This window comes from Ailuropoda melanoleuca, chromosome 5 (assembly GCF_002007445.2).
Source record: "Ailuropoda melanoleuca isolate Jingjing chromosome 5, ASM200744v2, whole genome shotgun sequence".
Lineage (NCBI taxonomy): Eukaryota > Metazoa > Chordata > Mammalia > Carnivora > Ursidae > Ailuropoda > Ailuropoda melanoleuca.
Window position 1 is genome coordinate 7,859,064 of NC_048222.1, and position 21,806 is coordinate 7,880,869.

At 39.8% G+C, this 21,806-nt stretch overlaps 1 long non-coding RNA gene across 2 annotated transcripts in view; it reads left to right on the forward strand.

The window, feature by feature from the left end:
• Window positions 1-21,806, forward strand: part of LOC117802273 — an 83,077-nt gene that overhangs the window by 49,206 nt on the left and 12,065 nt on the right. For both annotated transcript variants that reach the window (XR_004625364.1, XR_004625363.1), the window contains exon 3: window positions 18,046-18,177. This is a non-coding gene — a long non-coding RNA (uncharacterized LOC117802273). The remainder of the gene's footprint in view (window positions 1-18,045; window positions 18,178-21,806) is intronic.

Genomic DNA, 21,806 nt, shown 5'->3' on the forward strand with positions numbered 1-21,806 from the left:
TCCTAGTTCTTATGTTCCATAGATGAGAGAAATCATATGATAATTGTCTTTCTCTGCTTGACTTATTTCACTTAGCATTATCTCCTCCAGTGCCGTCCATGTTGCAGCAAATGTTGAGAATTCGTTCTTTCTGATAGCTGAGTAATATTCCATTGTATATATGGACCACAGCTTCTTAATCCAGTCATCTGTTGAAGGGCATCTCGGCTCCTTCCATGATTTGGCTATTGTGGACAATGCAGCTATGAACATTGGGGTGCATATGGCCCTTCTCTTTACTACGTCTGTATCTTTGGGGTAAACACCCAGTAGTGCAATGGCTGGGTCATAGGGTAGTTCAATTTTTAACTTTTTAAGGGACCTCCACACTGTTTTCCAGAGTGGCTGTACCAACTTGCATTCCCACCAACAATGTAGGAGGGATCCCCTTTCTCCACATCCTCTCCAACAATTGTTGTTTCTTGCCTTGTCTATCTTTGCCATTCTAACTGGCGTAAGGTGGTATCTCAGTGTGGTTTTGATTTGAATTTCCCTGATGGCTAATGATTTTGAACATTTTTTCATGTGTCTGTTAGCCATTTGTATGTCTTCATTGGAAAAGTGTCTGTTCATATCTTCTGCCCATTTTATGATTTGTTTATTTGTTTCTCGTGTATTGAGTTTGAGAAGTTCTTTGTAGATCTTGGATACCAGTCCTTTATCTGTGGTGTCCTTTGCAAATATATTCTCCCATTCCGTGGGCTGTCTCTTAGTTTTTTTGACTGTTTCCTTGGCTGTGCAGAAGCTCTTTATCCTGATAAAGTCCCATAAGTTCATTTTATCTTTTATTTCTCTTGCCTTTGGAGATGTGTCGTGAAAAAGGTTGCTCTGGCCGATGTCATAGAAGTTGTTGCCTATGTTCTCCTCTAGAATTTTGATGGATTCCTGTCTCACATTGAGGTCTTTCATCCATTTGGAGTTTATTTTTGTGTATGGTGTGAGAGAGTGGTCAAGTTTCATTCTTTTGCATGTAGCTGTCCAATTTTCCCAGCACCATTTATTGAAGAGACTGTCTTTTTTCCACCGGATGTTTTTTCCTGCTTTATCAAAGATTAGTTGCCCAAAGAGCCGAGGGTCCATTTCTGGGTTCTCTATTCTGTTCCATTGGTCGATGTGTCTGTTTTTGTGCCAGTACCATGCTGTCTTTGTGATCACAGCTTTGTAGTACAGCTCGAAATCCGGCATTGTGATGCCCCCAGCTTTGTTTTTCCTTTTCAACAGTTCCTTGGAGATTCGGGGCCTTTTCTGGTTCCATACAAATTTAAGGACTATTTGTTCCAGTTCTTTGAAAAATGTCCTCGGTATTTTGATCGGGATAGCATTGAAAGTGTAGATTGCTCTGGGTAGTATGGACATTTTAACTATGTTAATTCTTCCAATCCATGAGCATGGAATATTTTTCCATCTTTTTATGTCTTCCTCAATATCTTTCAAAAGTGATCTATAGTTTCTAGCATATAGGTCCTTTACGTCTCTGGTTAAGTTAATTCCAAGGTAACGTATGGTTTTTGGTGTTATTGTAAATGGGATGGATTCCCTAATTTCTCTTTCTTCAGTCTCGTTATTCGTGTATAGAAATGCAACTGATTTCTGGGCATTGATTTTGTATCCTGCCACCTTACTGAATTGTTCTATAACTTCTAATAGTTTGGGAGTGGATTCCTTTGGGTTTTCCATATAGAGTATCATGTCATCTGCAAAGAGAGACAGTTTGACTTCTTCTTTGCCGATTTGGATACCTTTGATCCCTTTTTGTCTTCTGATTGCTGTTGCAAGGACTTCTAGTACTATGTTGAATAATAGTGGCGAGAGTGGGCATCCTTGTCGTGTTCCTGATCTTAAGGGAAAGGCTTCCAGCTTTTCCCCATTGAGAATAATGCTTGCAGTAGGCTTTTCATAGATGGCTTTTATGAGATTGAGAAATGTACCCTCTATTCCTACACTCTGAAGGGTTTTAATCAGGAAAGGATGCTGTATTTTGTCAAATGCTTTTTCTGCATCAATTGAGAGGATATAGATATTAGTGTATTGGAAGTTTGATCTTTCCTAATACTTTCCATTTTATTTCTCTTGCCACAATTTTACAATATAAGTAAAATAAAAGAGTATTGATGACCAATCCCCAAATAGACATTCTCAAACTCTTTCCTGTTTACCACGGTGCATTTAAAAAAATATTCTCATTTTCTGTGTGCTGCATGGGAAAAAAAAGATTGGGAAGAACTTGTTCATCAAACTTTGAATACCTGTTTCTAGGCAGAAGGGATATATTGAAATTCTGTTATCTATCTATCTATCTATCTATCATCATCTATTTATCTATCATCTTCATCATCATCATCATTATCTAACTATCTAGATGATAGGAGTAAAATCATCTCCTCTGTAGACTGTGTTTCTTTTTCCTCTTCTCCCTTATCCATTCACCTAGTGCATGAGTGTGCATTTTCCCTTCAAAGGATAGTGCAGAGTAGAATATTCATTATGAGACAAGATACATTAATGCCATTCTGATGAAAGAATGTTCCACAAGCCCCTGTTTGTGCATATACAAACCCCCAGAGCTGAGGAAGTTCTTCAACTATAGCTTGTAGGCAAATATAAAACTCCTAGCAATGTGGAGACAAATCCAGCATTTCATGTTTTTAGGTTAATTCCATGATGTCATAAAACCAACCAGGACGAAAAGAAAATGGGGAGTCTAAAAGATGATGGACCTCCTGTATCCAAAATCCGAAAACTGAAAAATATCCCTTAAAGTCCCTAACCACGTAGGTGGTTAGTCCCTCATTCACTTCCTTCCACGTCTTCACTAATTTCCTTGCTCAAGTACATTTTTCTGCGGTCATCTATCACTCGGGCAATTAGCTCCTATTATTGTAGATCTGAGAGACTTGAACACCTGCTAGTTCTCATGGCACTCAGCTATGATTTGGGGTTGTAAAAATTGTATGCCTCACAATTAACAAAGCCTCTTTATTATTTTGAACTCTTCACGTCCCTGCCTTCGTTCTCCACAGAAGACGAAATGACAAGGTTTTGAAAACGCATTTTCTTATTTTCTACAATATGTATTTTTAAATCACGCTGACAGTTTTATTCCACACCAGCAATTGCTCAACTTTCACGAACATCTCCATCCTAACAAAATTACTCAGGGAAGAGAGGTTTAAGGAGACAGATTTCAGCTTCATGCTTCAGAGGGGTGGCTGTAAATCACGGCATGGGAGGAGGAAAACAAATATAAAAATGATGAAATGTACCTTGCTAGGAGTATGTTTTTAATCACTATTTTTATAGGCAGGTGCAATTCTCAAAACTTTGTCTCTGTGCGGCCATACTAGGTGAAATTCACCTGCCAGCCTTTCAATAGAATCAATGGCTCCTCTCTGTTCTGCTCATGACCAATGCCTATTTCACTTTGTGGGAGGCAGAATTCCAAGCTTGCACTGTTTCAGGGGATGCCCAACCTTTCCAAGATGGGGCTTCTCCCAATCTTTCTGCCTTGTGAAGGACTTGATTGTAAATAGATGTCAGTCTGGAAGCAACGGGACTGCTTCCTGAATTGCTTCGAGCTAGCTACAATTTACCAGCCTCTGAAGTGGCATTAAAGCAATGTTCATTTTTTAATGAGAATTAAATTTACTCTTAGCCAAACCCTCTAGCTGACAATGAAGTGTTCATTGGGCTTGCTATTGGCTGTCTCCTTGCTAATTGCTCTGCTGCCTGTGATTACACTCTCTCTCTTTCTTTGGATGCTGAAGCTTAATGTTTGAGTCTTGTACTTAATTTCAAGGAGGAACAGCAGTACAACTCTCCAGGTTTCAAGTCTCTGAGTAGGGTCTCTCCTCAATCATGAAACAAAGCCAAGAGTGAGGTGGAAAGAACATGAGTTGTGGTAGAAGGTCCAGGTTGGAGTTCTGACCCTACCTGTCTGTTGGGGATTGGTTAACTACCACCTGTGCACCAAATCCAGCTCCCCGCCCCACCTGGCTCTAACAGCACACTAAGAATGGGTTTTACATTTTTTTAATGGCTGGGGGGAAAAAATCAAAAGACTGATATTTCATGACAAAAATTATATGAAATTCAAATTTCAGTGTCCATAAATAACATTTCCTGGAATATAGCCACCCTCATTCATTTATGCATGGTCTATGACTGCTTTCCTGCAACAGCAGCACAATTGAGTTGTTCAACAGCAACCATATGGCCCACAAAGCCTCAAATACTCACTCTCTGGCTTTTTACAGAAGCACTTTGCTGATCCCAGATTCAAACGTTTGATTGATCACGGGCTGGTTAATCTAGTCTCATGGCCTCAGTGGCTTCATCTGTAGACAGGGATCGATAACCACGGCGACATCACCGAGCTATTGTGAAGAACAAATGAGGTCGTTCATCTCTCAGCATCTAGAAATCTCATTGCTGAAAAAACAAATCAAACCAGAATTACCAGCTGTTAGTTGTTGCAAAAGTAAAAACAGAATTATCGATTATTAGTTGTTTCGTTCTGATTGTTGTGCTTGTCCTTTTACCAATTTGACTCAATTTACTTTTAAATAGATGCTGTATGTTTTCGGTAGTACATTTGTTTATATTAGATATGATTTAGAGCTCGACATTGAAAAGAATTTAAACACAATACTTATTGAATGCGTATAATAAACCCGGTGCTCATCTTTGAAGGTAGATTATATGAAAATGAAGCTGCTTCATTCTCTCAAAATATCTTTGGAAAAAAGTTCTCAAAAGCGTACCTGCATGTATAATTTTTGTCTCTTGAGCTGGTTTTGATGCGTCTATCTGTTCTTTGCATTGTGTCTAGATCACCAGAAGAAGACGATGTAAACCCACATTCGTCAAACATATTTGGGCTCTAGTTACAATTGCATAAAAAAATAAAGGGAACAATCAAAGTATGTATTCTACTCCTCAAACATAAATAGTGTTTACCCTTATTACAAACTCCAGTGAGTTAGAAGGTTGCTTAAATTTTCCACCTTGAATTCTACCCTCCCAAACAGGTATTTGAATGAAAATCCAATATGCATTTCTCTTCTGATGTGATGAAGGCATTTGCCATGTTGCTAATGAAGGAAAAAATAGAGGAAATCCATTTGGTGCTTTCCTGATTCTTGCCCAAAAGCAGTTGCCTCGCACTGCGGACTGCTCTTAGTGTTCAAACAGTGCTGGTCTGGGTCCAGACCTTCAGTCTGTTTTCATCTAGGAGAGCGAACTTCTTTGATGTGTATCAGTGGCTTCTGAAGTGCTGTGCCAGGTTTAATCAGAGGTACATAACTTTAGCAAAAATAAATGACAAGAAATGATCACAGAGCCCCACGCAGGGTCTGTAAGCAGCCTCCAGACTTCACTGGGGCCGGGCCCCTCCTCAGAGGACAAATGCAGGAAGCAGAGAGCGTCTCTCTCGGATGAAATAATTGCAGAACACCACAACAAAGGGAAGCAGGCCAACATTCTCGGGCCTTCTGATTTCACTGTGCGACGATATCCCTCTTGCTGTGGCGGCCGAAGCCCACGGCGACTCTGCACCATCCCCCAGTGAGCATGTGAACCGGGGGTGGAATTCGAGCCCACATCAGGGTCTCCAGGGCCTGGGCTGGGGGCTGGGGGAAGCACTAGATAAGAACATCAGTGCTGACATGAGGGACCTGCCCCCGCTGGGGCCACGTGGGTGGTCACTTGCTGGCCTTTTAACCCACGTATCCAAATCTGAGCACGGCTACGTGTATCCAAATGACTCATAACACAGTGAGACGGCGAAAATACCTTTTCAGCTCTATGCTGATTCTATCACTACAGTGTTTTCCGAGCCTTTGAAACCTCACGCCTCGAAAATTTTTCAGACGTGCATACATATGCATGTGTATTCCTGTCAATTCACATAAAGCACATAATATCACGTTATTATAATTAGGATCTGTATTAGATTTTTAACTTCTTGGAAGGTTGATGTCTGATGCTTTCTTGCCAATCCTCAGTGTGTATTCTTTGAGGTACCTGCCAGAGGTCTCCACACAAAATTTGGAGACCACTGTTATATCATCTAGATGACTTAGAGTTACTTTCTGAAAAGTACATCAAAATATTAAAAATCAAAGCCACAGGATGTTTCTTTCTTTTAGGCTAGCCTGTGACTGAATAAAATTCTACTGGTCCGCTCCCCCGGATCTTCTGTTGTGAATCCCTCCTGTACGTTTCTCTTTTCTCTCTTTGCCCAAAAGGAGCTGCCCCCCCCCAGTCCACCTGTCATCTCATCCTATTACGCGTCCTTAAATACTGAAAATATTCTGACAGTTATCAAAGGTTTATCTCCAGTTGGACCATTCCTCTCAACTGTAGATTCGCACATCCCTCTTAATTTAGCATGTCTAAAACTGAATTAGATGCCCCCCTGCCCCCACACACACCTGTCCTGCCGGAAGTCCTTTCATCTCAGGAAATGCAACAACATTCTACCTTCATCAGCACATCCCATTGTCCCGACTTTCAAAAGGCAAGCAAACACTTTATATCACCTTTACCACTAACTCTCGAGTCCAGCCCATCATCCGCTCTCGCACAGATGATCACAACAGCCTCCTTTTAATCCTCTGTACATGGAGATTCCAGAACGGACTGTTTATCACTTTTTTTATTATTTTATTTATTATTTTTTTAGAATGAGAGAGAGAGCATGCATGGGAGTTGGGGGCCGAGGGAAAGAGAGAAAATCTTACATAGGCTCCATGCCCAGTGCGAAGCCCAACGCAGGGCTCAATCCCATGACCCTGAGATCATGACCTGAGCCGAAATCAAGAGTCAGGCGCTTCACCAACTGAGCCACCCAGGCGCCCCTAGAACGGACTGTTTAAAACATAAGCTAGGTCAGGGCAATTCTTTGCTCAACATTCTCCAGTGGTTCCCCATCTCATCTAGAGAAGAAGAAAGGGGATCTCACGGCCCTTGCCTTTTGGATTTCAACTTATATACTCTCAGTTCTTTCTGCTCTGGCCTCTTGTTATTCCTAGAATTCACTGGCTAACCTCTCACCTCAGGACCTTTGCACTTGCTCTTCTGCCAGATACTCAATCATCTTCCTTTTCCCCGTCTTTCCCCGTCTTTCCTGTCTTTTTCAAATGTCCTAGTCTCTGAATTCTCTCCCAATTGCCCTATTTTAAATTGCAAGCCATCCTACTCGTCCTGTGTCTCCTTCCTGCTTTCTTTTCCTCTCACCACCAGACAAATGGCACACTCAATTAATCAATTTATTTTCTGTTAAACTTGCCTAGAATGTAAAGCAAAGATTTTTGTTTTATTCACTGCTGTATTCCTAGTGCAAAGAACAGAGCCTGGAACATAATAGCTTCTCCAAAGATGTATCTGAATGAAGGGATGGATGGATGTACATGGGCTATGGGTGAAGAGGAGCTATACCAGATGTGGTTATTTCCATTGTCATAGAATTAATGGTGATTTTTTTGTATTTCTTATATAGCTTCCCATAGTTTTTATTATATATTTTTTTAAGATTTTATTTTACTTATTTGACAGAGATAGAGACAGCCAGCAAGAGAGGGAACACAAGCAGGGGGAGTGGGAGAGGAAGAAGCAGGCTCCCAGCAGAGGAGCCTGATGTGGGGCTCGATCCCAGAACGCAGGGATCACGCCCTGAGCTGAAGGCAGACGCTTAACCGCTGTGCCACCCAGGCGCCCCCCCATAGTTTTTAAACAAAATAATTAACATGTTATCTTTATCACCAGAAAAAAAAAGTGTTTTCCTAAATGTATTTTAATGTTTAAACAGAGAGGGTATGAAAGAAACAAAAGGAAGAAAACAAAATTATGTGACCATACAGATGAATATATCATAAATATGTACAAATATATGCACATAAAGAGAATGAAAACAGGCCAAACTGCTTACAGTGTCTTCAAGTGCCAAAACTATGAGTCATATTTTTTCTTATTCTCCTTTATTTCCTTGTATTAATGAGCATGCATTCTTTTACAATAAAACAAATCAACCTTTAAAACAGAGGTTAAATGAATTGCCATATATACACACATATAAATAAATGGAATAAGTCAATATATAATCTTAGCTCTCACTCATGAGCAGTCCTAATTAAGTTGCTAAGAATTTTGTTATTTACATTTTAAAAATTTTTATTGAATCCTTCGGCTTCCTGTCTTTCTGTTCAGAGATAAAATTTGACTAAAAGAAGCCAAGTTCATCTTTTTGCCTCAAATTTATTTCTTACTTTTGTTGAGAATGTTTCACAAATGTGTATTCTTGGATCGTTAAATTAAAATCTTCAGTGGAGAACACTTTATGTTCTCAATTCTTTAGTGCTTTAAAGTGTAACAGTGATCTGATCACCCCATCGTTAAAAACTATTTTGATTAATACTATATTTTCAAATATTCTAGGACATTTTAATAAAATATACTTAAATGATAGTCTTTTAAAAGATTCTTCTCTTGTCATCAGGATATTTGCTAAAGCGAAGGGCTCTTCTTTCACCCTTGGCTTTGATAGTAATTAATCAGGACAAAAATGATCAAAGCCTTTTCTGGTTGGCCTCTTGCTGGGCTTTTTTTGCATTTGTTGCTGGATATTGCATTTTGGAAAATAAGCTCGGATGTTTATTTTGCAGAACCCATTTTACTGTTACAAAGGAGAATGATTTATGTTTCCTTCCCTATGTGAAATCAAACAAACAACATCCCTCCCAGATCTGGGGGAAACGGCTCACCCTCTCTCCCTCCTTTTTAGCCGTGGGATTTGTCTTCAGGCCCAAACCCGAGAACATCCAAGGGGATACTCAAAATGGACTTTGCTCAGAGTTAGTCAAGATCACAGTTCATGAATGAGAAAGTAGTGTCTAGAGAGCATATTTACCCAGCAGCCCCTGACATCGTGACGGCTCCCTTTGTGAGAGCAGGGAAGCCACACTTCCGGGGCCTTGGTCCCTCTGTGGTCATCTGTAAGGTCCTCAACTTCTGTTGCATTCAAACTATTAATGACACCAAAGCCTATTATTAGATACTATGTAATATTAAATCATTTGTACAACACCTTCTGTGGTCAAAATAAAGTGTTCAAATTTCCTTAAACCGAAGACAGGAAGGAGCTAATAAATGTCATATTAATAGTAGACGTTCATCTCTTTCATAATAGAACAATTACAATTTAAATACAACTCAATATTACTCTTATTAAGGCCAACATAACAGAAACTTAATGGTGCTGTGGGTTTCCCGGGTGCTCCTCAGGAAAAAGGAGAATTCTCACAGTGAAGTCCATCTTTGGAATATCCACATCAGCATGATAAAGTTCGAATAATCCCCCATTACCTTTCTGCTTCCAGTGTAATGTTTGGGTTTGGTGTCTGTCTTAGGACAAAAGAGGTAAATGTGAATTACCCTTATGGCATTGGGGAGGAGAGGATACGGGTTATAAGAAATTGTCTTCTCTCAGCTTATTATTTAAAAAAATGTCTCAAGTGGTTTATTTTAGTTTTTTATATATGGAATATATATGTATATATTTCATGTTCTAAAATGTGACCTCTGCATTGCAATACAGTTGATCACAGTGTATACTAAGTTGGCTATAATAAGAGAAGAGTAAAAAAAGCCTGGACGACAGCTCTTCCTACTGTACCCTTCAGAACAGAAAAGACAAACTGCTCGCACGGTGGCATCCAGCCAATCTCTAACTAGAATCAATTGCTTTGCCAACAAGGAACACAAAAGATGTTCATTGTTTGCAAACCGAGTTTCCTGCAAAGGCACCTTTTCTCCAGGCTAGCAAAACGGAGAACAAGACAATACCTTCTGCTGCTTCTATTTCTCTTCTCCCTATGATGGGAACCCCTCCTGAAGAAGGCAAATCTGAATCTAATCCCAGAGGATAAGGAGACTTTTCACTTCACAGCGTGATCTCTTCATTACAGCGGGGTGACCACAGCAGGCAATTGTGCTGAAAGACAGGGCCAATATTATAATTATCTACATAAAACAATTCACTGGGTAGTCTTTGTTCTTGAAGGGTTTTTTTTTATTCCTATACAGTCTTTTCTCTCCCCATGATGTGGCCTGATTGCGGGGAGGGGTAGCTGCAAGAGCCAGTTCTGGGAGTGGGGGAAATGGGAGGAGAAAGGAGAAAGCAAGCTCTCCTTCACGCCCAAGTTCTCTCCTGTTCTTTATTTCCTTCTTCCTCCTATTCAATCCCCTAACCACTAAGGGATTAAAATGAATGTGAACTCAGAAAGAGCAATGGACTATGATATAGTTCTGTCTGTCTGTCTGTCTATGTCTCTCTCTCCCTACCTCACTCTTCCCATGTGTTCTCTCCACCTTTCTTTCTATCTCCAGCCCTTGTCCTTACCCTTCACACCCTTTAGATTTCCCTTCTTTCTTTTAATGTACAGCCCTCAGTCAATGGGCTCATCCCCCCTGCATGCCAGGTCTTGGGATTCCAAGCAGCTTGTCTTCTGGTTTTGCAGTGCTGGTGGCTCCAGCCATGTGGCAAGTCAACATTTATGCATCTTGGGGGAAGCTGTCAGACATCTACGACATTGTTTCTATGGCAAAGATACATTGTATGACAAACTGCCTACCGAAACTTCTAGGTTATAACCTGGTTATCATTTGGAGGTGTGGCTCCTACATTTAAAGGACTCACATACAAGAACTAGACATTCAGTGTGGTAATTGCAAAGATGTATAGAAATCATTGCAGAAATACCATCAAAAGTCCAAAGAGGCATTTTAGACCCATGATCATTTTATTATTTGTGACTAAGGTTGAGATGTGTTTAGTGGGTTATACTTCCCCATATAGGGTTTTTGTCCAGATGTCAGATGGGAGTTTAAGACATTAACATAGTCATGTGTAGAATCGAAATGATATTTCCTATTATTTTTTGTATTTTTTGATATGAGCCATAGTTATTACCTGTAGAAACCTGGAGTGGATTTAGAAGTTTCCAGAAGGAATTCTGAAACAATAAAAGTTCTTTTGTATGGAGGAAGAGAGCAAATACTGATTATATTGGCAAGTAAAAGGACATTCACATTATGCTAAGATTAAATCTATATAATACAGGACATCGTTCACTAGAATGCATTTTTGGAAAGACACTGTAATTTGGCATTTGAGAAATTACTAATCTCAAAGTAATCCAAAGTGTAAATAGTCCAAGAGTTTAAATAAATAATTCACTTTTCAAACCGTTGTACAATAATGTTTAAAGTAAAACTTGTAAGTGCCTTAAGATCTTCATTTATTACATTTAACAGTATTTAGTATTGAATATATTTTATTAAGTTGGAATTCTTTGAGGTTGCAAGATGTCAACAGATTGCCATGAGATTTCTGCCAATGAATATAACAAAATGTGTGTAGGTGCAATTTTTATTTGTTTCTTTCTTTGTTGGTTAATGGACCCACCTAAGTCCTTATTATGCATTTTTTTCAATTTCACTGTCGTACAGGCAACTCAAACTCAACGTCACTAGAACAGAGCAACCCCTCACAGTCTTAATGCCTATTGTGCATGCTGGGGACTGACACCTTCTTTCATCTCTGTGCTCGATCCGGACACTGGGAAGTGGCTCTTCATATTGTTGCTTAATCTCATGTCCGATCACATTTGTCTCCTCCTCCTAACTCCCTTACACTGTCTTCACCATTTTTATCTGTTTTACTCTACTAGCTTATCTGCTCTTTCTCCTGAGCCTTAAGCCTCTCCACCTGTCCAAAGCGTAGCTGCTAGAGTGACTTTTCTAAAGGAATCTCATCACTCCACTCCCTGCTTAAAATTCTTCATCACCAAGTCTTCTTTACCTTTAGGCTAAAATCCAAACGACTTAACATGACTTAGAAAACCCTTCAACAGCTCTGCCCCCCTGTTTCAGCACTCGGAATCTATAGTTGTGCTGTCTGGTAGGACAGCCCATAGCCATAGGGGGCTGCTTGAATATTTTTTTTTAAATGAGTTAAAATTGAATAAAATTTAAAATTCCATCCCTCGGTCACACTTGCCACATTTCAAGGCATTAATAGTCACATGTGGCCAGTGGCTCTGTATTGGTGAGAGGGGAACAGCACATTCACATCGATGCAGACAGTCCAATTGGGCAGCCTTCGACCAAGGTCGGTCAAGCAGCCAGCCCGCATGCGGTCTGCCTAGGAGATCAACCACACCACTCCCCTCTCTTCCATATTGTTGCCCAGCCTCTCCCCTCCATCTAGTGTCCTAGTTATCCTTGTCTTGTCACATCCTACTCACATTTTCCTAATCCCCAACCCAACCTGGGGCAGGTGCTTTTCTTTGGATATCGTAGCTGGCTAAATGGACCTTTCTTGCAGAACACTCACTGTAGTTATGTTTTCTTTTTTTTATTTTTTTATTTTTTTTTAAAAGATTTTATTTATTTATTTGACAGAGAGACAGCCAGCGAGAGAGGGAACACAAGCAGGGGGAGTGGGAGAGGAAGAAGCAGGCTCACAGCAGAGGAGCCTGATGTGGGGCTCGATCCCATAACGCTGGGATCACGCCCTGAGCCGAAGGCAGACGCTTAACCGCTGTGCCACCCAGGTGCCCCTGTAGTTATGTTTTCTTGCCTGTCTTCCCGCTAGTGTGAACTCTCTGCTATCAAAATCAGTCTTTTCACATCTAGTCCTCTTCCTGACTCATACCAGGCAATCAAAACCATATCTAAGCATAAATCAAACATTAAATATCAACTTATATTGTTTCCTTTGGGGTCGGGTCTCATGCTCATAGTAAACATCCCATGTTTACAGTTAGGGGCAGCTGAACTATAAATGGCAACTTTTTTTTTTTTTCAATTTCTTTGTGCTTCGCTGATTGATTGACCCTGAAGTACTTATTTATCTTACTCCATAACTTTAAACCCAATGTAAAATTAAAACATGAGTCGTACATGTACTTTTGTGTGTGTGGAGAGAGGTGGTATGAGGTTCTTCTATTCATGGCAACTTAGGGACACAGCTAACATGCCTCCACCATATGGAAAAAATGCTGAGGAAGAATTCAAGGTGCTTTGACCTAAAAGTGACCCAGGCCAATTGTACTCACAACCAATGGCCAGAGCCAGTCCCATGTGCTGCTGTATTCCAAGAGGGCTGGGACAGGAAGGGTGGCTACTGAACACTTGATGAACACTACAGTTCTGTCACAATCAACTACAGAAAGAGTCAACACCAAGACTCTTCAATTCCCACCCGTGCCAATTAAAATAACTTGGAAATAAATATTAATCTGAGACAACTCTATTTTTAAATTACATGAAAAGTGAATTAACTTTTAGTCAGGCCAATTTCCATCCTTTTAAATACTAGCTTACTCTGACTAGCTTTTGATTCTATGTATCAGATCAGATGATGGGTCTGTTTGAGTGAAAAGTATTATTCTTCTCTCTATAAAAAAATTCAACTATTGGAGGCCATAAGTCGCCCAAGGGTCACAATGAAAAATGGCATCAAAACATGAATTAACTTTTCTTCCATAGATCGGTTGCCCAAAGTAAAATTGGAGCTTAGCTGTGTCATCTCCAAAATGGGTGCATGTGTATTTAATATGCAGATGGATATACCAGCTCATTCACTAATCTGTACATCAATGTCTCTCATTATATATGGCTGAGTGGGACCTCCGTATCATGGAGAGGTTGAGGATGGTCATGTTGTTTATTTGTTACATTCTTTATGTCTCCTAAATGAGAACAGGCTCAAGTTTATATGGATTTGAACAAATATTTTTTTTCCTAGACTTGCTGCTTTTCTGCTTACATTGCCCATCTTTTTCTTGATGTTGTCTACCTTTTTCATTAGAGCCTTTCACATATGCTATTTTTAAATTCTCTGTCTGACAATCCAAATACTATGTCATGGCTGAGTCTGATTCTGATGATTGTTTTGTCTCTTGAGTCTGTCTCGTATTTTTTTTTTCATTGCCTTTTAGTGTGCCTTGAATTTTTTTTGAAAAGTAAACATATAGTGAGTTGAAGGAACTCAGGTAATTAGTGTGAAGATTTATGGTAATGGCTACAGTTGTGCTACGTTTAATGTTTGCTGTAGCTGTAGGCAGTAATGACTTTAAATTCCTATAGTGTCTATGTTTTTGAACCCCTTTGGGCTTCCCTAAGAACTCCTCCTCACATAGTCTGTGCCTCACTGCTCTTTCAGCCGTAATCAACTGTTACTATATTTGAGCCCTGTGGGTGTATGGTTAAGGTGGGAAAGGGGAAGTGTTCTATCATCTTATGATTAAACCTCAGTCTTGCAGTGGGCCTGTGTCCCTGGGCTTTGACCTTCACAAATATTTTTAGCTTTTGTTCTCCCCTTACATGACTTGGGAAGGCTAGAGGAGGCTAAACTGGAGAAATGTCCTCCCCCCAGATGGGCTAAGGTCCTATGAAAGTTTTATTCCCCTTTGGAGAGTAGGCCTTTGTTACAGAGAACACTCTGGGTGTATTTCATGAGAGGATCTTTCTTGGCTCTCCATCTTGAGGAATTGTTGGAGTTTCCAAACGTAAAAGAGAGAGGTCCCCCAAGACTGCAGCCACCAGAGGTTTCTCACCCTCCAGTCAGTCCATATTTAGCCTCCACTTAAGTGTTTCTACTAGTGGCTCCAGTGGCTTCTGCTCCAGACAACAGGAGATTGTAAGATTTCAGGATCACGGTTTGCCTCACGACATCAGTTCTCTCATAGACACAAGAAAAGTCACTGATTTTTAGCGTGTTCAATTTTATCTTGTTGAGCAGATGACAGTGATGACTTCTAAACAATATGCCAGAGACGAAACTGGAAGTCTGAGCCCATTTCCTAATAATATGAAATAGCAGTATCTTAATATCTTCTGCTTACTTTGCAAGAATAATTAGCTCAGGTCAGACAAGAGGAAAATTTCGAACGGAATTTTAATAGAAAATTTTGCATAATTGGTGGTTGGACTTGAAAATGATTTCCACAGTTTAATCAGTATGATCAACAGCATACTTCTTCTATTTTATTTACATAGTAATGTTGAGTGACTTTCCATTTTTATCGGGCCATAACACCAAGTACCCAAATAAATTAGCCTAAAACCAGAAATTCAAATTGCTAAATCATGAGAATTAAAACCAGAAGTTTGAAAAATAATAAGCCATATTGAGCTATATTTTCTCACTCAAAATGTCATTAATACTATTTTTTTGTGTTAGTGCAAACTTTTATTTCATTGATGAAAATATATATCTTAAATAATTATTGGTTATTTTATTTTCACCTCTTCCTTAAAATTCCCATTTGGGGAGTAAGTTTCCTAATATAGTCAACATATTAACAGAGTATCACATATGTACAATTTATAAGTAAACATATGCACATGAAAATGAATATTCAGATTTTTACCAATGGTGTACAAGATTACAATAGTTTGCTAATTGCTTCTTTGAGTAACCTTCGCCAAGTTATGTAACTTCACTGAGTGTTTCTAATGTGCAAAACGAGAACAATGATTTCTGCTTCTATGGTTGTCAGTAGCATCAGATAAGAGAATGTCTATGAAAAGGAGACTTTCTAAACTGTCAAGTGCTGAGCAAATGCAACTATCTATGCTTCACTATTTCTAGGTTTCCATTCTGTGACTCCATATTGCTGTGAAATGAAATAACATGTTGTTTTTTTTATTCAGCTAAGTAATCACAACTTGGGAGTGGATTAAAAACTACAAGAAATGTATCTATTAAGTACCATTATGGAACTACTTTAAGTATATGAGAGAATTTACTTTCTATCAGGATCATAGCAGTGCCACGCAGTATCTGACTCCTGTCCTGGTTTCAGTGTAACAAAATTGAAAAGCAGAACTTCAGGAAGGCAGAAGACAGCCAACTTAGATCCCTGATGGGTTGGTCAGGGCCAAAGAAACATGACTGTTAAGTCACTAGTTCTCAGATACTCGCTTTCTCTCCTTTCCCAGAAGCCACCAGGGACATTAAAAAGGCCATGAGGTTTATAGCACATTTTGATGCAGAGGAAAGGACACTAGATTAAAAGCCTAGAAGACTTGCATTCTATTCCTACTTCTGCATCAAACCCGTGGCCACCTTGAGAAACTCACTTAACTCTCCTAAACTTGAATTTCCTTCTCTACAGAATGAGTCTCTTATAACCTGGACCTAGAGGTTCTCTTAACCCATGAAGGGTACACTTGGAAAAAGCAAAGTCCACTGACATGGGCTCATAGTTTGGATTCTTCATGGACTTCAGTTGAAAACGTACACACGTGGTACAATATTTGTATCAGTAAACAATATTTGTGTGTGACTAGAGCTTGTTCTGTAAGAGCCAAAAGTCTCTTTCCTCCATAGATAGCTTAACGGAATGTTTTGGAGTGACATGGAGGAGACATGGGATCCCCTAGTCCTGTTCTTGACTGGTTCATTGAGATCAAAGGTGTTAAGGATCATGAAAAGCTCAAAATGCAGTAAAATCATATTGTTAGTGGACAAAGACAAGGTGGTTGAGTTTGGAAGGGAATTAATTACCTTTATTTTTTTTTAAGATTTTATTTTTTTTAGTGGGGGGGGGAGGGACAAGCAGACTTCCTGCTGAGTATGGAGCCCAATGAGGGGCTCGATCTCATGACCCTGAGATCATGACCTGAGCTGAAATCAAGAGTTGGATGCTCAACTACCTGAGCCACCCCGGTACCCTGAGAATTAATTACCTTTAATAACATTTTTATTAGTTATGTATCATACTAACATCAGTAAAATCAATGTGATCTTCTAATCAAATAACTGGCTAGTCAAGATATCATGTAAAGAAAACACATAAAACCTCTGAGAAAGACTAAGAAAAGAATGCATTTGGGGCATACAGGCAAGAAAGTGATGTTCAAAACAAAAATGATGAACTATGGGGAAGGAAGAGAAATGCAGGCTGAGTTGTGAAAATTTCACTCATCTGTTCCTCACACAAATTTTCATATCTCTCTGGAGATGAAATTTATTTCAGGACTGTAGCTACCAAATATAAAATAAAAAATGAACTCTCAGAAAACGACTCGAGGCTTCATAATTTTAAAAAGAAATCATATGATCAAGCATATCACTAATTAAGATGGATGCCTTTTTCAAAAGCAAAATCTGTTATTTTTTTTTTCAGAGGTTCAAGCAAAAGAAAGACAAGGAGAAAATGGGAGTCACTGAGTGGGAAATTCTCTGAGGAGACCATACAGTGTCTCTTGAGTAAACACCATCCAGCCCAGCTGGGCAAGCCCTTTTCTTAGTATCACAGTAGCACCACCTTGGGAAGTCAAGACATCTCTAGATATATCATTATTTTCCTAACAATCTCCTCAGGGCCTCCTGTTTGGGAGGCCCAGCAACGATCAGATATGCACAGAGGGAAGCTGATATTCTCATGACCAGAACAATTGTGTGCTGCAGTTATTATCTGTCAACTGATTCCAAACATTCTTACCCATAAGTACATGTTTAGAAATACATCAACAGCAGTGTCAACTATATATGGAAGAAAAGTAAAACAACAAATATTTAAAAAACTGAAGTGTGCCAGGCATTCTGTTAGGCAATTTTGATGGAATAAAGTATTCGTTAGTCATAACGCTTTGTTTGATATTATTTTCCCCATGTTACAGAATACTAAGCTAAAACTTAAGGCATTTAAGATAGCTCGTCAAGTCCCTAACCAGTATCCAGTTGAGGCCAGCTTTGAAACTGGGTGCATTTCTGCAGGGACTATTCAAAGACCCCTGTGAAGTCCTGATACTCTTTTGGGGGCCCCAGCCCACATTCTTTCAAATATGTTAAAATAACCCATTCAAACATTATTTATATATTACCAGATCTGTTGAGTCACATTTGAAAAATTATAATAATTTCGTCACTTTAGAACTTAACTATAATTTTTTATTTTGATCATTTTCTTTCTTTTTTTTTTTTTTTGCTTTTAGAACTTTCCAGGGTGCACATATTTCTGTAAGCTCTTGAAAAGTTCATGGTGCTCACGTTGTAGGTGTGGTTCCCACCAGACACAGCAGCCTGTGAAGGCATCGGAAGATTCTACTCCTTCCACTTGGGGCCAGGTGAGTAGACCTTCACAGCTTACCCAGAATTTTATCTTCAACGGCGTACTTGCGTCATAACCGAGGTGCTCGGCTTGAGCCAGCCCTGTGGTATTTCCTCTGATAGTGAGGAATGTGGTGCAAGAATGAGATCCCCTCCTTGCTCCCACCATGCCGGGTGCACGGTGCTGCCCTAAAACTGAAGACACATAGCAAATCCCCGTTATCTATGCGAGCAGCTGTTTAAGGTCACTGGCCATTTTGAAGTCATTCATGCAATCCAGAATTTACTATTTTTGGTTCACACATAATAATTAGCATTTCAAGAAAAACACACTGAAGGAGCACAAAAAGAAGGGATGCAGGTGACTGAGTGTGACCTGGTCTCCTCGTAAGATAGTGGCAGCCCTCACCTTCCAGCCTGCTTCCCTGGCACCAGCCCAGTCAGTTCCACACTGGATCGTGCTGTTTTGACTGCAGCCATAAATGTGAGTCCGCTTCGCTGAATGCGTGTAGCTAGTCTTCAGAATAGTCTTGTCGCTATTCATCTGGCGGCCAAAACACGTAAGTTATGTACACTTACATAATTTCCCTTCCACTCTTGAATGTGTGTCTCTTGTCTGGTTTGAGAGCTTAACAGCTTCATATCAGCAGCTCATTCAAAATGATCCATTTGGCTATTTTTGGACTATAGGTTTTTTCCTCTGTTTTCTTATCTTAATAAATCAGAATCCCTTCCATTCACCATTCTGGTGATTTCTACCCCTTCCCTTCACATTCTTCTTGCTTTGTCCTGAGTACAATACAACATGATGTGTACATCTTTGGAGAGTTATGTCAGTGTGTGAAAGGAAACAGATTGGTCACTTAATTTATGGAGAGAGGAATAAGTGGAAAAGATTTCAGAGAATAATAAATGGCCCAAAACCTTTCTCAAGTAATCCCCTTACATTAGCAGAGTAACACAATGGAGTTTTGTGTTTGTTTTTTGTTTGATGGCTAGGGATCTTGAAATATTGTTTTGAAACATTAGCAATCATCCATTTACACCAATTTAAAAGACATTACTTAAAACATTTTCCTCTTCCTTCAAAATAGATGATTAATAAAGGCAACCCAGGCCAGCCTTGTATAGAAACTGAAATTGCTTTTTACATTCATTTTTAAAGTATTAGTTCCTACATATGGAGCTATTTCTATTAAAATAAATAATCGATATTAACTCACAGAACCTACACATCTAAAATGAATGAACCTTGCTCCACACAATGGTTTGCTTAACCAAATGTGAGATATTTCTTTTTTATTTCCTCTTCATTTTCAAGGCTTGAAGGAGTGCCATGGAATTCCTTCTTTGGATGGAGGAGAGAGGGGAATATATTGCAATTCCTAGTAGAATCCATTGCAGTAGGTTTGCTCCAACCACCAGTCCCAGCATCTATGTGTAGGACCTGGTAAATAGACCGTATTTGTTGCACTCAAACTGTATGAGCAGGCTTTTGACTGATTAGAGTCAGATGAACTGTTCCTCCCTGTGGGAAGCCACAGAGAAGAATGGACCTCTGTCTTCGTGGAGGTGAATTCAACTCATAGTGCATTAGGTGAGGAGAAAGAAGAGAGAGTGTAGGAAAGGAGGTACGGATGCTGGTCCTTTTGTTTGGAAAGAAAGGGAAAATGCCTATCATGGCCACATCTACCTTCTAAAAAGGGAAAGAGCTGTATGAAGGTCCTTTGGTTCTACTGATGCCATAGAAAGCTTTAGGGATCGATTTGGGGATAGGGGTTAGAGAAGTCTACATTGCTAATATGATAGAGAAGAATTTGGAAGTTTGAGGAAGAAGAGAGACAGTAGAGGAAAGAGCGTGGAAGAGATGTGAAGAGAGAGAGAAGCAAGACAGGACATAGTACGAGTATGAGCCTGATGGGGTGTGAGGTTGGGGTATTACAGGTGTGAAGTGATCAAGGCAGAGAGACTAAAATGACTTTTAAGAGCTGGGTGCCTACTATTCAACTTGAAGTTGTTTGGGGTGTGATATAAGCAAGACCCACTTTCTAGCTCTGGAAATCTCCAGTTAACTCTCTAAAAACACATGTCTGTGAGGCATTTTAATGCTTCACTTCACATTTGTGAAATTGAGGAGAGTCTAGGTAAATACAATGGAGAGGGGAATAGCTTTCTTGGGAGTGTGTAAAAAATTTCTTAATATGGGATAATTCAATGGAATTAGGACCTAAGAACCAGAGGCAAACTACTACTAAGAATTAGTACAAATCTTAGAAGGAAGTTTCAACTTCCACCAGATTTGAAATAGGAATTCAAGCAATCTTTTTTTTTTTAAAGATTTTATTTATTTATTTGACAGAGAGAGAGACAGCCAGTGAGAGGGGGAACACAAGCAGGGGGAGTGGGAGAGGAAGAAGCAGGCTCCCAGCAGAGGAGCCTGATGCAGGGCTTGATCCCAGAATGCCAGGATCACGCCCTGAGTCAGAGGCAGACGCTTAACGACTGCGCTACCCAGGCGCCCCAAAGATTTAATTGATTTANGGAAGAAGCAGGCTCCCAGCAGAGGAGCCTGATGCGGGGCTTGATCCCAGAATGCCAGGATCACGCCCTGAGTCAGAGGCAGATGCTTAACGACTGCGCTACCCAGGCGCCCCAAAGATTTAATTGATTTTTTTGAGAGAGCGCACACACACGAGTAGGGGGACGAGCAGAGGCAGAGGGAGAAGCAGGCTCCCTGCTAAGCAAAGAGCCTGATACGGGACTCAATCCTAGGACCCTGGGATCATGACCCGAGCTGAAGGCAGGCACTTAACCGGCTGAGCCACCCAGGTGCCCCTCAAGCAATCTTTTGAAAATCTTAGGCAGCAGAGAGATACCAGGTAACACCTGGACTAGGTACTTGTACTAAATCAGTGCTTTCCTTGTTACACGTGCATACATTTTATAAACTTTACCAGTAAAATAGCAAAATCGTAAACATTTCTGTACACTTAAAAAAAAAAAAAAACTGTGGTGAACTTTCTCACACCATAGGCAAAAATAAACTCAAAATGGATTAAAGACCTAAATGTGAGGCCTGAAACCATAAAAAGCTTAGAAGAGAGCACAGGCAGTTACTTCTCTGATATCAGCTATAGCAACACTCTTCTAGCNAACAACTGTGGTGAACTTTCTCACACCATAGGCAAAAATAAACTCAAAATGGATTAAAGACCTAAATGTGAGACCTGAAACCATAAAAAGCTTAGAAGAGAACACAGGCAGTTACTTCCCTGATATCAGCTATAGCAACACTCTTCTAGCATGTCTCCTGAGGCAGGGGAAATAAAAGCAAAAATAAACCATTGGGACTACATCAAAATAAAAGCTTTCGCACAGCCAAAGGAACAATCAACAAAACAAAAAGATGGTTTATGGAATGGGACAAGATATTTACAAATGACATATGCAATAAGGGGTTAATATCCAAAATGTATAAAGGACTTATACCACTTAACGCCAAAACAGCAACAACAACAATAAAACAATATGATTTAAAAAATAGGCAGAGGACATGAATAGACATTTTTCCAAAGAAGACATCCAGATGGCCCACAGACACATGAAAGGACGCTCAACATCACTCATCATCAGGGAAATGCAGATT